This window comes from Rattus rattus, chromosome 1 (assembly GCF_011064425.1).
Source record: "Rattus rattus isolate New Zealand chromosome 1, Rrattus_CSIRO_v1, whole genome shotgun sequence".
Lineage (NCBI taxonomy): Eukaryota > Metazoa > Chordata > Mammalia > Rodentia > Muridae > Rattus > Rattus rattus.
In genome coordinates, this window is record NC_046154.1 from 182,228,809 (window position 1) to 182,242,692 (window position 13,884).

The 13,884-nt window shown below is 34.8% G+C and overlaps 1 non-coding gene across 1 annotated transcript; it reads left to right on the forward strand.

Annotated features, from left to right (window-relative positions):
* The first annotated feature begins 13,412 nt into the window (after positions 1-13,412).
* On the forward strand, positions 13,413-13,521 carry LOC116890355. Its single transcript, XR_004386574.1, has one exon. It is a non-coding gene; the product is annotated as a U6 spliceosomal RNA (small nuclear RNA).
* The last annotated feature ends 363 nt before the right edge of the window (positions 13,522-13,884 follow it).

The window sequence follows — 13,884 nt, forward strand, 5'->3', positions numbered from 1 at the left end:
TCCACTGGGGGATCCAGCCCATATACAAACAACCACCAAACCAGACAATATTGATGAAGCCAAGAAGTGTATGCTGACAGGATCCTGTTATAGCTGTCTCCTGAGAGGATTGACCTCTCATTACAAATACAGAGGTGAATACTATCAGCAAACCATTGTACTGAGAATGGGGTCCCCATTGGAGGAGATAGAGAAAGGATTGGAGGAACTGAAGGGGCTTGCAACACCATAAGAACAATACCAACCAACCAGAGCTCCCAATGACTAAACCTGGGACTATCCAAAGACTATAAATGGACTGACCCATGGCTCCCGCTGCATATCTAGCAGATGATGGCCTTGTTGGGCACCAATGGGAAGAGGAGCCCTTGTTCCTGCCAAGGCTGAATCTCCCAGTGTAGGGGAATGTCAGAGCAGGAAAGTGGGAAGGTGGAGTAGTTGAGGAGGGGTAACACCCTTGTAGAAGAAGAAGGGAGATGGGATGGGGGCTTATAGAGGGAAACTAGGAAAGGGAATAACATTTGAAATGTAAATAAAAATATCTGATAAAAAATCATGCTAGCAGGTTATTGTATTTGCTTATTCACTAGCAAGTGCTAGTGAAATTTTAATTAAACACTTTATCTGCAGGTAGAAATGACAGATTATTTATACAACTCTTCTCAGATTGTTATAGTCAGGCAGTTTTCCAAAGAAGTTCTATCTCTTTCAATATTTTCCAGATTGTAAATATTTAAATACATAAATATTTACCATGTTAGTCTATTCTATATTATAGTAATTGGGTTTTTTAAAAGATTTCTTTTTCTTAGATATTTTATGTATTTACATTTCAAATGTTATACCTTTTCTTTCCTCTCCCATAGCCCCCTCTCCTTCCTCCTGGTTCTATGAGGATGCTCCCCCTCCCACCGAGTCACTCCCACCTCAACACCCTGCCATTCCCCTGCACTGTGGAAATGAGCCTTCACAGGGCCAAGGGCTTTTCTTCCTCTTGATGCTGTACAACGCCAGCCTCCGCTACATTGTGGCTAGAATCATGCGTCCCTCCATGTGTACTCATTGGTTGGTGGCTTAATCCCTGGCAACTATGGTGGAGTCTGTTTGGTTAATACTGTTGTTCTTCCTATGGGGTTGCAAACCCCTTCAGCTCCTTTAGTTTTTTCTCTAACTCCTCCATTGGGTTCCCTGACTGTCCAGGGAGATACAAGCTTGGAGGTCATGGGCAGCAGAAGGGAGGCCTAGGGCTGACTGCATTTTTTTTGAATGACAATTTGTCTAATTGTATTTTCTTATAATTAATTTTTGAATTCTTTTATTTTATTTAAAACATAATTTTCAGAGTGGCAAAACTGAAGGGAGAGGGAACTAAACCCTACTTCGTTTTTTTCTGAGATTATAATTTTAATTTTACCATTTCTCCCAACACTTTACCCTCCACACCCTTCCATATGCTCCTTCCTGCTCTGCTTTAAATTCATAACCTATTTTTAAAACTAATTGTGAATTGCATGCATATATGTATATGTGTGGTGGTTTGACTAAGAATGTCCCTCAGATAGTTTTATATTTCACCTACACACTTGTATATGTATTTTATATCCATGCTTGCACCTATGTTAGGGGCTGATACTATTTGAAAATATTAGGAAGTATGGCCTTATGGTAGGTGGTTTGACTTTGCTGTAGGGGTGTGTCATTGAGGGTGGCTTTCGGAGTCTCTATATCCCAAGCCAGACCAGTGTCTTTTTCTTCCACTGACTGAAGATCTTAGTGTAGAAGTCTCAGCTCCTTCTGCAACATCATGTCTTCCTGTGTGCCGCTGTCTTCCTGCCATGCTTATAAGGAACTGTATGACACTCAGAACCTGTATGAACGCCCCAATGAAATGCATTCCTTTATAAATGCATGATGTCTCTTCATAACAATAGAGCATTATCTAAACAGTATGTTCATGACCGAGCGTCCCTGTGCTCGCGCACAAACACACACACACACACACACACACACACACACACACACACACACACACACACACTTATAAATATGACCTGCTCAGACTATAAAATGTTATTTCTATGTATGTTTTCAGTTCTGAACATTTGGCACTAAACAACAAAATGCTGTGTCTTTTTGCTAGGGCTTCCATTCTCAATTTTCATCAGTTGCCTGTAGTTCTTGGGCTTTTCCTTATCGAATTTAGTCTGTTCATTGGTGTTCACTCTTGTTCAGCTCATATTTGGTCAGTCATGTTGGTGAGATTTTTTAAAGTTATTTTTAAAGATTTTTAGGCAGTTCTTCTTACTCTGTGGTTGTGTCAGATGATCTGCACTATGTTACCTTTCTTTATACTTATAGTTACAAACCATGCATCCCTCTGAGAAAACTGAGTTCCTTTATTGGACAATTTGAGACTCTTGAGATCTGATATGCTTGCCATTCAAATGTCGAGATAACATTGAGGCCAATGTGACCTTAAATCTGTAATTCTTCCTGTATATAACCATCCACATATACAAAGCTAAAAGCAAGTTCATGCCTATTTTGAACAAAAGTCTTGAAATTATTTTAGAAAATGGGGACTCTGAGTCAGAATAAATATTTTAGTTGGAGAAAATAGTAAAGAAACTTTGAACAATGTCATATCATCCAAACTGCTCACTAAATACACCATAGCACTACAATAGCCAGGATAAAGTAAATGAGTACTATATTTGCACACAAACAAACAAACAAACAAAAACACCAGATATTTTATGCAAAATTATGAGGTTTATAGCGAGAAGCCTCCAATTAAGCAAACATTTATTAACACTATTATAGGTGTGTCTTTGAATTGGGAAATAAAACATGTCTACTCATTCAACCTGGATTCTTTAGTATAGAATGAAGAACAAAAAGAGATGCTGGGCTGAATTGAGAACATGTTTTTGTACTTTGAATGTCTACTGATTCTGACAGTTGTACATAATTATATTTTTATGAACATTCTGACAGTAGCATTTGGCAGAATTTTTATAAAATTAAAATTATATTTAATAATTCAGCTTCCTGTAGATGATTCCCTTCTGACATAGAAAGCAATTACAAATGTCTGGCCAACTAAGTAATTTTTATTAACTAAAGTATATGGAGAGAAATTTGAGTGGTGCCTCTGGACTTTGCTTAAAATAATTATAACATTTTTATTTTGTTAAAATATATTATAATATATAATTATTATAAATGGATGTTGTTGAATGAAAATGGCTTACATATTTTAGATTAAGTAATATTCATTAAATTTAATTAATTCTGTTGTGCCTAGGAAATGTTGATTAAAACTAACCATTTCCATATATGATATCCTTGAATAATATTTTATTTTATTATTGCATAATGTACTGAGTTTCAGTTTTAATTCCTGTGGTATTACTCTCTAATACTATAATCTGTTTCTTAATAATCCCTCAATATAATATCCATTGAACAATGTATGTTTAATAAGGAATATAGGTTCATATACCCTCTGTTGGATACTAATAGAGAGCAATCATCATGAAAAGAGACAAAAGAGGAGAAAGAGAGGGAAAGAGACAGAGACACAGAGAGAGACAGAGAAAGAGACAGAGAGACAGAGAGAGAGAGAGACAGAAAAAGAAACACGGAGATTCTGATATCACAAAGAGGATTGGAAAAAAGAAGGAAGGTTGATATAAACTAAGTTACCACAAGAAAACAGGAGAAAAAGCAACCTGAGAAATAAAATTTAAAAAGCAATGAAAATCACAGCTTCACAGATTAGTCTTAAGATGATTAAGATGATTGTGCTCTGAATAAATTATTTAAAACACTAAGCAATAAATAAATAAATAAATAAGCAAACAACTGAATAAACTTATTTCAGTGAACCAGATATTAAGGAAGAATTCTTCCAGTAAACTCTGAGGAATCCATGAGGATGGTTTTAGATGTATTTTTATTTACTAAGAAGTAATTTTTTTCCTAATGTGTCATTATTGAGACCATTAATATATATAATACCTTTTGTGAGATAAGATCTCCCTATCTAGCTCTGGCTGGCCTTGAAATTGGTATGCAGAATAGACTATCTCCAAAAATATAGAGTTTCCCCATCTCTTTCTATCAAGGGTTAGAGTTAAAAGAAATATTAACATGTAATTAAGAAAAAGAAGCCTTTTCATACTTCATAAAAACAATCTTCCATACATGGTTGGTACTTCAGTGTTCCTTTCAAACTCAAGAAAATAATTAACAATTCTAAACCCCTCTGTTTGTGTTTTCCACCAGGACATACACTGGGCCCTGGCCAAGTACTTTCTAAATTATCAATTTTAAGCAGTTAAAATCTCCTCTGGCTGGATGTAATTTCTTGTATTTTTCCCATTTGGAACTTGAAACTTCACAGATTCTTGGATCTTTAAATGCATGTCTTTTACCAATTTGATGAGAAATGTTATAGATCTATGTATAGATATAGATATATAGACTTATTGATATATATCAAAATGATAGCCACATCTTTAAGGCTTTTGTTTGGTTGTGGTTTTGGGACTTTCTCTAACATGTAAAACTCCGGGTTTAGATATAGTGTTTTCCTTACATCTTATAAGTTAAGTTCTGGATTTTTTTTCCTATTTGTTTAGTTATTCTTTTAATTCTAGGTATGGAGTAATATTGCTTAATTTTGGGTGTGGCATGATTACTTTGCTCTTGTTTAAATCGAAGTGTATTTTTATGTAAGGACCATTTCTTTTGCTGTACTTTTCTATGTGCTATACTCAAGACCCAGTGAAAACAGCTTTTCTCTTAACATCATTTTCTGTTTCTTATGTAACTGCATAGGCCATGTCTTTTGCTGGAAGTCACAGATGACACATTGTTTTATTTTGTTATTGTTGTTTGTTATCCATTTCCTCCAAAGCTGCTGATTTCAAGAGGCTGAGCGTTACTATGCCAATGGCAGTTTGCCCCCCAAACCTTAAGCAAATTAAAGGAGCTGCTTTCCAGAACTCCCATGGAATTGCCCACACTCCACATTTCCCTAGGATTTGTTCCTGTTCTCTGTTCTGTGGCATACTCCATGTGAGTAACCCAATTTAATATCCAGATAAGGGGCTAAAGACAGAGAAAATGCAACAGTAAAGTCTTATCTCCTGTCTGTGGGAGGACTTAACCACAGACAGCGTTTGAATTTACAGAAATTTTCTCCATCATTGTCAAGGAATTCCAAAGGATGGGGTTGAGAAAACACAAAGTGTATCAACTGAAAGGGACTATGAAATCTTCAAGGACACCCCTCCTCCCTGTGAGACTTTGCAAAAAGTGTACATTCCTCTCACTTTTCTCTTCCCTATACTTCTGTTTGATGTTATTTGTATACTAAGCTAGTTCTGAAACACTAAAATCTATTCCCTAGGTCAGTGATATTCCAAAGTTGGACAACTGCTGTAAGGAACATGCTAGAAAATAGATACTTTACAACATTACTCTTTTTAGTTTTGTGTATGAGTGTTTGGTTTTCATGAATGATTGTACATCATAATGTTCAGTGCTCACGATGGCCATAATAAGGCATTAGATACCTTGGGACAGGAACAATAGATGGTTGAAAGTCACCATGAGGGTGTAGGGAATCAAGCTTGGAACCTCTGGAAAAGTGGGCGGATCTCTTAGCAATGCAAACCTGTCAATAGATCTGGAGCTAATTGGCTTATGAGTACAGCATTAGGCATGGTTTACTTTCATATAAGTAGTATTTAAATACTTATTATGAGAGTATAGTCAGTGTTTGTTGATTACCAGGTTAGTGAACTTTAGTGAGATGTTTTAAATCTTTGAGTTGAGATTTTGACATTTTGTGAACAAACTATCACTCTTGAGTTTGGTTTCGGATCCTATATTCTTGCTGTAGTATTTTCCTATTTTTTAAATCATATTTTAAATATCATTTCTTATATTAGCATCTGTATATCTCTTTTAAACAGATAGGCTCAATATAGATGTATTTATCCTATCTATTTTGTGACACCCACAAAGATGTGTTGCCCAGTCTCTCTAAAAGACCAGGCTGGATAATAATTTTTACCTTTATGTGCTTACCTTAGCATTGTGAGCCCATACCATATGCTTCTCTGGGAAATTCATAATTGGGCAGCATTATAGGTTCCAAAGAGTCTAAAGGTTGCTAAAAGGTCATCAGTTTAATTAATTATTATATTAGTGGTAAGAATAGGTTATTTCACTTCCCCACTATTATATTTCATTCACCGGTGATGTTACATCCATCCTATCTTCTTTCCAGTAAAGTATTGTACATGATTATAAATTTTCTATCCTAAAGTATTTATTCAACTTCATAAAGTTTACATATTACATGTTTCCTTTAATTGTAATCTACGTAATTGGAAATTTTCACCATGGACTTTATAGTCATTCCAATGACCTTTCCACTCAATCACAAGCATTTTAATTGACTTTTGTTCCTTGTTTCATTATTCATGCATAACTGTTTTAGATTATGAGTGGCAAATCTTTTAAAAGAATGATACCACATAGCTTGGATGTGAGAGCAACACAGAAGGTATTGTTAGTTAACTAGTAGCATATATAGTCTATCTTTCTGGTTGTCTGTCTGCCTGCTTATCTATCTATCTATCTATCTATCTATCTATCTATCTATCTATCTATCTATCTATCTATCTATCATCTATCTACTTACATATAATCTACCTATATTACATTTATCTATCCATACACATATTTGAAGATTAACACACACATGCACTTGTGTGTGTATGTGGGGTGTGTGTGTGTGTGTGTGTGTGTGTGTGTGTGTGTGCGCGTGTGTGTGTGTGCGTTTAACTAAACATGAATAGAGAAGGATGGAGAGCATCATTTCTGAGTATGACAGTCAAGATGTATCAGAAACAAACTGTTGTTTGAAACACTATACTAAGTATCTATCAACTGAGTATGAATCTGTTTTGTGAACAGTTACCATCCTATATACTGAAGGCTTATGTGGGAGGGAAAAAAAATCATAGAATGATGAACTCAGGGCTTCTTTTCTGGAGCTGAGTAACTTCTAATCTTTTCCTTTTGGATATTAGAGCTACAAGTCCTTGAACTTTAGACTCAGGGTTTTATACCAATTCTCCCCATCCAAATTATTAAACTGTTGGGCTTAGACAGAGTTAAGCTATAGGTTTTCTTGCATTCCAATTTAAAATGTCATATCATGGAATCTCTCAACTTCTACAATCTAAAGAGAATGCTCTCATAACAAATATGGTCTTACATCTCCCACATCTAACCTGTCTGTTATTCTTTTTTTCCCTCTCCTCATGTACCTGTCTATACAATTATTTCTTTTTATCTGGGAGAACTTGATGAATTCACATATATAAGAAAACTTAATGTTTGATATGGGCAGCAGAGATAACGTATTTCTATATGAAAAGTAAATCTTATCCATGACCACATATTCTTCACAAACACTTTGTTTCTCAAGGTGCGGGAATTCTGAATTTGCTAAAATAGTTTTCAGATAGCTTATCATAAAGTTAATTTATTTCTAAAGTTGGAAGACATTCACTGAATTCTCAGATATTTCTGGTGAACGATGTTTTTTATTGTCAGGTCCAGATTCTTAGGGAGTTGTATTTCCTTTCAGTGAGTTGATATAGGAATGATGAGAAAAAGACAATAATACAAATACCTTAGAAAATGAGATTTTCAAGCAGCAGAGGCACAAAGAAAAATCCAAATTTCCCAGCAATAGCTGTAAGAGGTCTGGTCACAGTACTGAAATGAATGGGGACCAAAGGCCACACAAAGAGGATTCACTTTGGAGGAAAGCAATAAGCCAGACATCTAGTAGTTTGTAAACTAGATAACAAAAATCTACTCATTCTATGGACATTTTCAGTCACACCTTCACATCTGATTTTAATGGATATGTTTCCTGAGAGCCAATCATTGTATCCCCACCAAAACAAACCCAAAACAGCAAATATTAACTGACAAATGCTTTGGATGTAATGGAGAAATAATGAAGTAGGTAAAACAGGAGAATCATGTGCAGTTTCACTGAACATCTGCTGGGTTTGGAAAGAAGTAACTGACTGGTAACCAGACCCCTTCCCAGGCAGAAGCTTGCAGGTAGGAAACAAAGATGTGTGGTGGACAGTTACTCTCAAAAATAAAAAGAAAAAAGGAAGAGAGAAAGAAAGAAAGAAAGAAAGAAAGAAAGAAAGGATGAAAGAAAGAAAGGATGAAAGAAAGAAAGAAAGAAAGAAAGAAAGAAAGAAAGAAAGAAAGAAAGAAAGAAAGAAAGAGAGGAAGGAAGGAAGGAAGGAAGGAAGGAAGGAAGGAAGGAAGGAAGGAAGGAAGGAAGATTTTTTTTAAAAGCTTAAGGTCTTAGATAACTAACTGAAAGTGCCCATGAACAACAAAGCACTTGAAGATGCTCTCATAATCATGATTCATCAAATGAATGCAAATCAAAGCCAAACGTAATATCTCAAAGACAAAATAATAGGATTGTGGGAAAACACACTCACTTGGTTGTTGGCAATATACAGTTTTAGAATCACACTGGAAAAGCGTCTAAAAAGTTCTTATGTAATTATGTCTACACCTTTCCCAGGAGCCTACTACTCCAATCATGAGTATTTACACAAGAACAATGAAAACATATGTCTATAAAAAATTTTTGTATAAGAATATTCACAGCAGCTTTTCTCATAACAGTGTAGACTGGAAACATTCCATATGTCTGTCAAGAGGTGAACGGACGACGAGTGTGTGTGTGTGTGTGTGTGTGTGTGTGTGTGCGCGCGCGCGCATGCGTGTGCACGTGCTAAACTTAAGAAATCGAAAACTGCATAAAAATACCAATATTATATAACATGTTGAACTTCAGAAATTCATGTTATATGAAAGTGTTTATAGGTGTGTATGTCTTTCTCTCTCTAATTTGTATAGGAAACAAATAATTTCCAAATAAAGAAAACTCAGCCCAATCATTTTTGTGCATGTGTTACAGGAGGTTATTTTAATGGAATATTAAAAGGTTTGATTGTTAACATTACATGACAATTTCACTAGGCTAGAGGTTGTCCTTGTTTCAAAGGAGCATTATTTCTGGCTCTTTCTACATGAAATGAACATTCCAAATGCATACGCTGTTGCAATTACACTCACCCATAATATTGAATCTATTGAGTATCTGAACAAAACAGCAAGTTAAAGAAGAGTTAATAATATCTTCAGCTAGGAAATATAAATTCTTCTGGTTTCCAAAATCATAACTCTCAGTTCTTTTGTCTTTTGACCAGTTCTTTTGTCAAGACAGTCAGCTCTATTATTGGCTCACCAATTACCAGGTTTTCCAGTTCAGATACAATCATCCCACTGGAGTTCTTCACATGATCTTCAGATTACAGTATGTGGCAATGCTCAGCCTCTGTGATTATGTGAACACATAACCATTATCTCCACTCTTTCTCTCTTTCTCTTTCTTTCCCTCCCTCCCTCCCTCTCTCCCCCCTCCCTCTCTCTCTCTTTCTCTGCCCCCCTCCTTATATCCCCCTCTCCCTGTGTATATAAAACCATCTTCCACCCTAAATTCCTTTTTGTGGACTCTTTCTTGGATTATCATAACAATGGTAATATGGTTAATATGAAAATTTGATAATATATATGCTTTTCTGAATCTGAGCAATAAGTGGGGAAAGAGCTCAGCTGTTAATGGCGTTTTCTCTACACGTATGCAGACCCAAGTCTCCTGCTTTGTGGAAAACTGGAAGTTTCAATAAGCACGTATAATACTTGTACACTTACGATACTCTGGAGGCAGAAACAGGTAGATCTTTATGACTTCTTGCACAACTAGCTTAGACAAAATTGTGAGTTCCAAAACAGAGATGAAGCTGTCCTCTGATCTTTTTCATGTGTCTCTAAATACACATGAGGATACGCATACAAAGACACACTCAACCTCACTAAAGCAAATTTTATATTATATATTCTTTAAACCAAGTTCAATCAATGTTTTAGGTTAGAATTTTGTACACTATGATTCATCTGAAACTGTTCTTTCTAAATTGATAAGTTGATAATTATAGAATATTTTTAACTTGTGAAATATATTACAGAGGAGAATTTTCAGAATTATGAAAGTTATAATAAACTATTTTAATATTTCCTAGATAATTGATTAAATTTGTGAAATTACAGACTTCTATTTTTCAAAATAAGCAATATTTAACTTGCAAACTTTGCCAGGCCCTCTGGACTTTCAGTATTTCATACAAGCATGTCCAGATGATTTACATTTATATTTTTATAAATGATATTCAGAAAACTTTATAATAAATTGCTTTAGAGAGTAAGACTAATCATGATGTTCCTTTCAATGAACATGTCTGTTGTGGGAGAACTCATAATATTAGAAATGACAAAATATCTATGATTTTTAAAAGTGATTTTAAATTTTTCAAACATTATTATGAAACTTGTAATGGATTTTCATGTTGTCAATTCTAGATTTTACTAAAAGCTATATAATAGCCAGATGCCTCAAATTCACGTGACTATTTCTTCATTCATATGATTGGAAAGTAATAATATTTTGGATCCTAGGTGAGCATTGGATGGAACATTTAAATAGACAATTAAGAGTTTTTAATTGATTTCAAATATTAATTGTATGTTTTGAGGGTTTTTATTAAACCTTTGAGAATAATATGTAGGGCTGTAAGAATTTATTTTACATATATCACTAAAAGAAGACAAATATTAATAAGATATATTTTTAGCTAAGATTAAAAATTAAGCTTTCACCCTGGCTGTTTCTCTTCTAAAAGCCATGTGTTATTGTTTAAGTATCTATATATTCTAATGCAGAATCATTACTGCTGAGAAGGAACATTGGAGTGAATTCACTACAGTCTTACAATTTAAATGCCATTTGCATTGGTTCATTTAAAAAGGGAGAGAGATGGGAATCTCTTTATGAAAGCTGTCTGCACTGTAATACACAATCCCTGCTGTTTTTCACATTTACACTCAGGCTTTCTCCAAGTTGTTTGACTGAACTTGTCTCAACCTCCCGTCTCCAAGTGCCCTGTGACTTTTCATTCCGACAAGTGAAAGCTGGGAATTGTCAGAAACACCTACATCTATACGGCAGTTGAAGAAGCCATGTCCAGTATGCAGGTGCAACCAAGGTTAGCTTATTTTACTTTCTGTCATTTATACATAAAATAATCTCTTTGGATGAAACACAGAATCATACAGTCAGCCATGATAGCTTGAAGAAATTTACGAAGAAGATAACTTTGTGAGTACAGCTGCATTACGGCACTGGATTCCTGCTCCTGAAGCAAGTGCAATGCTTCTAACATGCAATTAAATATAGGATTTAAAGATACTAGTCCTCAAAATGGCGATACCAAGATTTATATGTGTAATGTTCGCAAAGTGAATAAAAACTTGTCAAAGAAGTGTTCATTTCAATTATTTACAGAAAAATAAAATAAATGCTCCTAGTGTTTTTTGAAAAATTGACATTACCTAGGACTAATTAAAGGCATAAAACAAAATCAATTTTTGATGCCTATAGATGAAATAGTCTTTGAACTCTTTTATTATCTAATAGCCACGTTATATAATTATCAGAGATACTCATTGTTCAAAGAATTACTATTGTCTTTCATCGTCTTTAAGACTCATATGTACTTTTGTATATGTCCTTTAAAATTAACTTGTATTTTCCTTCACTTTATGTTGCTTATAATCTCTGAGATATATTCACATCATTTGATCATACATGATAACATGATTTTTTTTTCTTTATTTGTTTTGAACCAAGTTTTTATGGAGTCCTGTGTGGCTGAGGACTGTGACCATTGATTTTCATACTCTCTTGACTCCTTTTACCAAGTGAAGATCATAAGTTTGCTTCCACCATGTTGACTACTTTGTAAACCATTAAAGGTACTTAAATGCCTTTCTTTACAAATTTAAACATATAATGTGTAATTTAAATCCTTTAATAAAAATATTAGAATCAGTTTATAGTTTAATATCATTTTTTATGATTGAGTTTCTAACTATATTTCAATTTTAAGAAGGCAATTTAAACAAAGCTATTGACTTATCCATTCCATAATCATAGTGTATACTTAAATGTATTTAATTTAAAAGTTATTTTTCTTAGAAATGTTTTTAGTTTTCTCTGTTCCAGTTTCTTCCTTTGAATGCCCTTAGTTTGTTGGATTTAATCAATATTCATATGACACAATTTTTGTACGGTGAGTTCAAGGAATATCTTTTAAATCTAGAAATAGTAAATTATCTACAGAAATTATTATATCATATTTAGATACCTACTCTCAACATGCCCTATAATTCTGTATTTATGCTTAGAGTTTCTTCCCATATCTGTTCTCAATCAAGAATAACTTATTTTTTCCAGTTTATAAGCCAGTCTTCCTGGAGTTAGCCTTGGCTCCTACATCCTCTCTCACCGCACGTGACTCAAGTCAGTCACAGGTTCTTCTACTTTATACAGTCACATTCAGAATATATACTGGACCTGGAAATGTCTCTTGCCTTATTGTTCCTCTACCTCAGTCTCTCTCTCTCTCTCTCTAAACGGACTCCAGACAGATGGCATCGGTATCTTAATAGTGCATTACAAATACTGAGAGATGAGTCATTTAAAATGCATAATCTATCATTTCATTTTCTGGTCTACAACCCCAAGTATTCTCATATCACTTGGTGGAATTTTGTGTAGTGTGAGGGAGTTCACATTTGGGTGAGTTCACATGTGGGTGCAGGTATGTTTGCATATGTGTGTATGTGTACAAGAGGAAGGTTGTTATTGGGATTTTCACATTATTCCTTGAAACCCTATTTTTTGAGTCAGGACTTTCCACTGAACTAAGAGCTCAATAAGTTGGTCAGACTGACTGTCCAGTGATCTGCAAGTATCTACTTCTTTCTACCTCACCCCAAATCTAGGTGTAGATATGTACTACTCCATGATTTTATGTTGGTACTGGGAATTGGAACTCAGGCAAACATATTTCCACAATTGGTACATTAGAAAATTCCACATGCCCCTGTTTTAGGGTCTTTATAATCTCTATTTATTTATTTATTTATTTATTTATTTATTTATCTATCTGTGTCTGTGTGTCTGTGCATGCACCCATGTGCACAGGGGCAATGTACCTAAATTTTCCCTTTGTATCTTCAAAAACAACAAACACATTACTCTGTTACTTTATTCTGCCTAATGTTCCTATTAGTCTATCTGATATATAATATGTGTATTAATATTTATCTGATATATATTATATTATGTCTCATGGAGATGTAGCAAAGCAAAATAGAAAGTGCTGGCTTCTACTGCACATGTGTTCTCAAATTGGAACAACACAGAGAAGATTAGCATAGCCCCTGCCAAAGAATGATATGCAAATTCGTAAAGTGTTCCACATTTTTTCAATCCTAAAAGATGATTCCTGTACATGGGATATATACTACTAGCTGGACTGCCTTGCTGGCCTCAGTGCGAGTGCAAGCACCTAGCACTGCTGAGACTTGAAGTGCCATGCAGGACTGGGGATGGACGACCAAGGGGCCCTACCTGCTCAGAAGAGAAAGAAAGAGTGGGGTAGGGGAAGGATTGTGGGAAGGGTGACAAGGAAGGAGTAGTGAGCAGGACACAAAGTGAATAAGACACATGATGATATATATATATATATATATATATATCATGAACACAAATCTCTGTCTCTCTCTGTCTCTCTCTCTCTCTGTCTCTCTCTCTCTCTCTCTCTCTCTCTCTGTCTCTCTCTCTCTCTC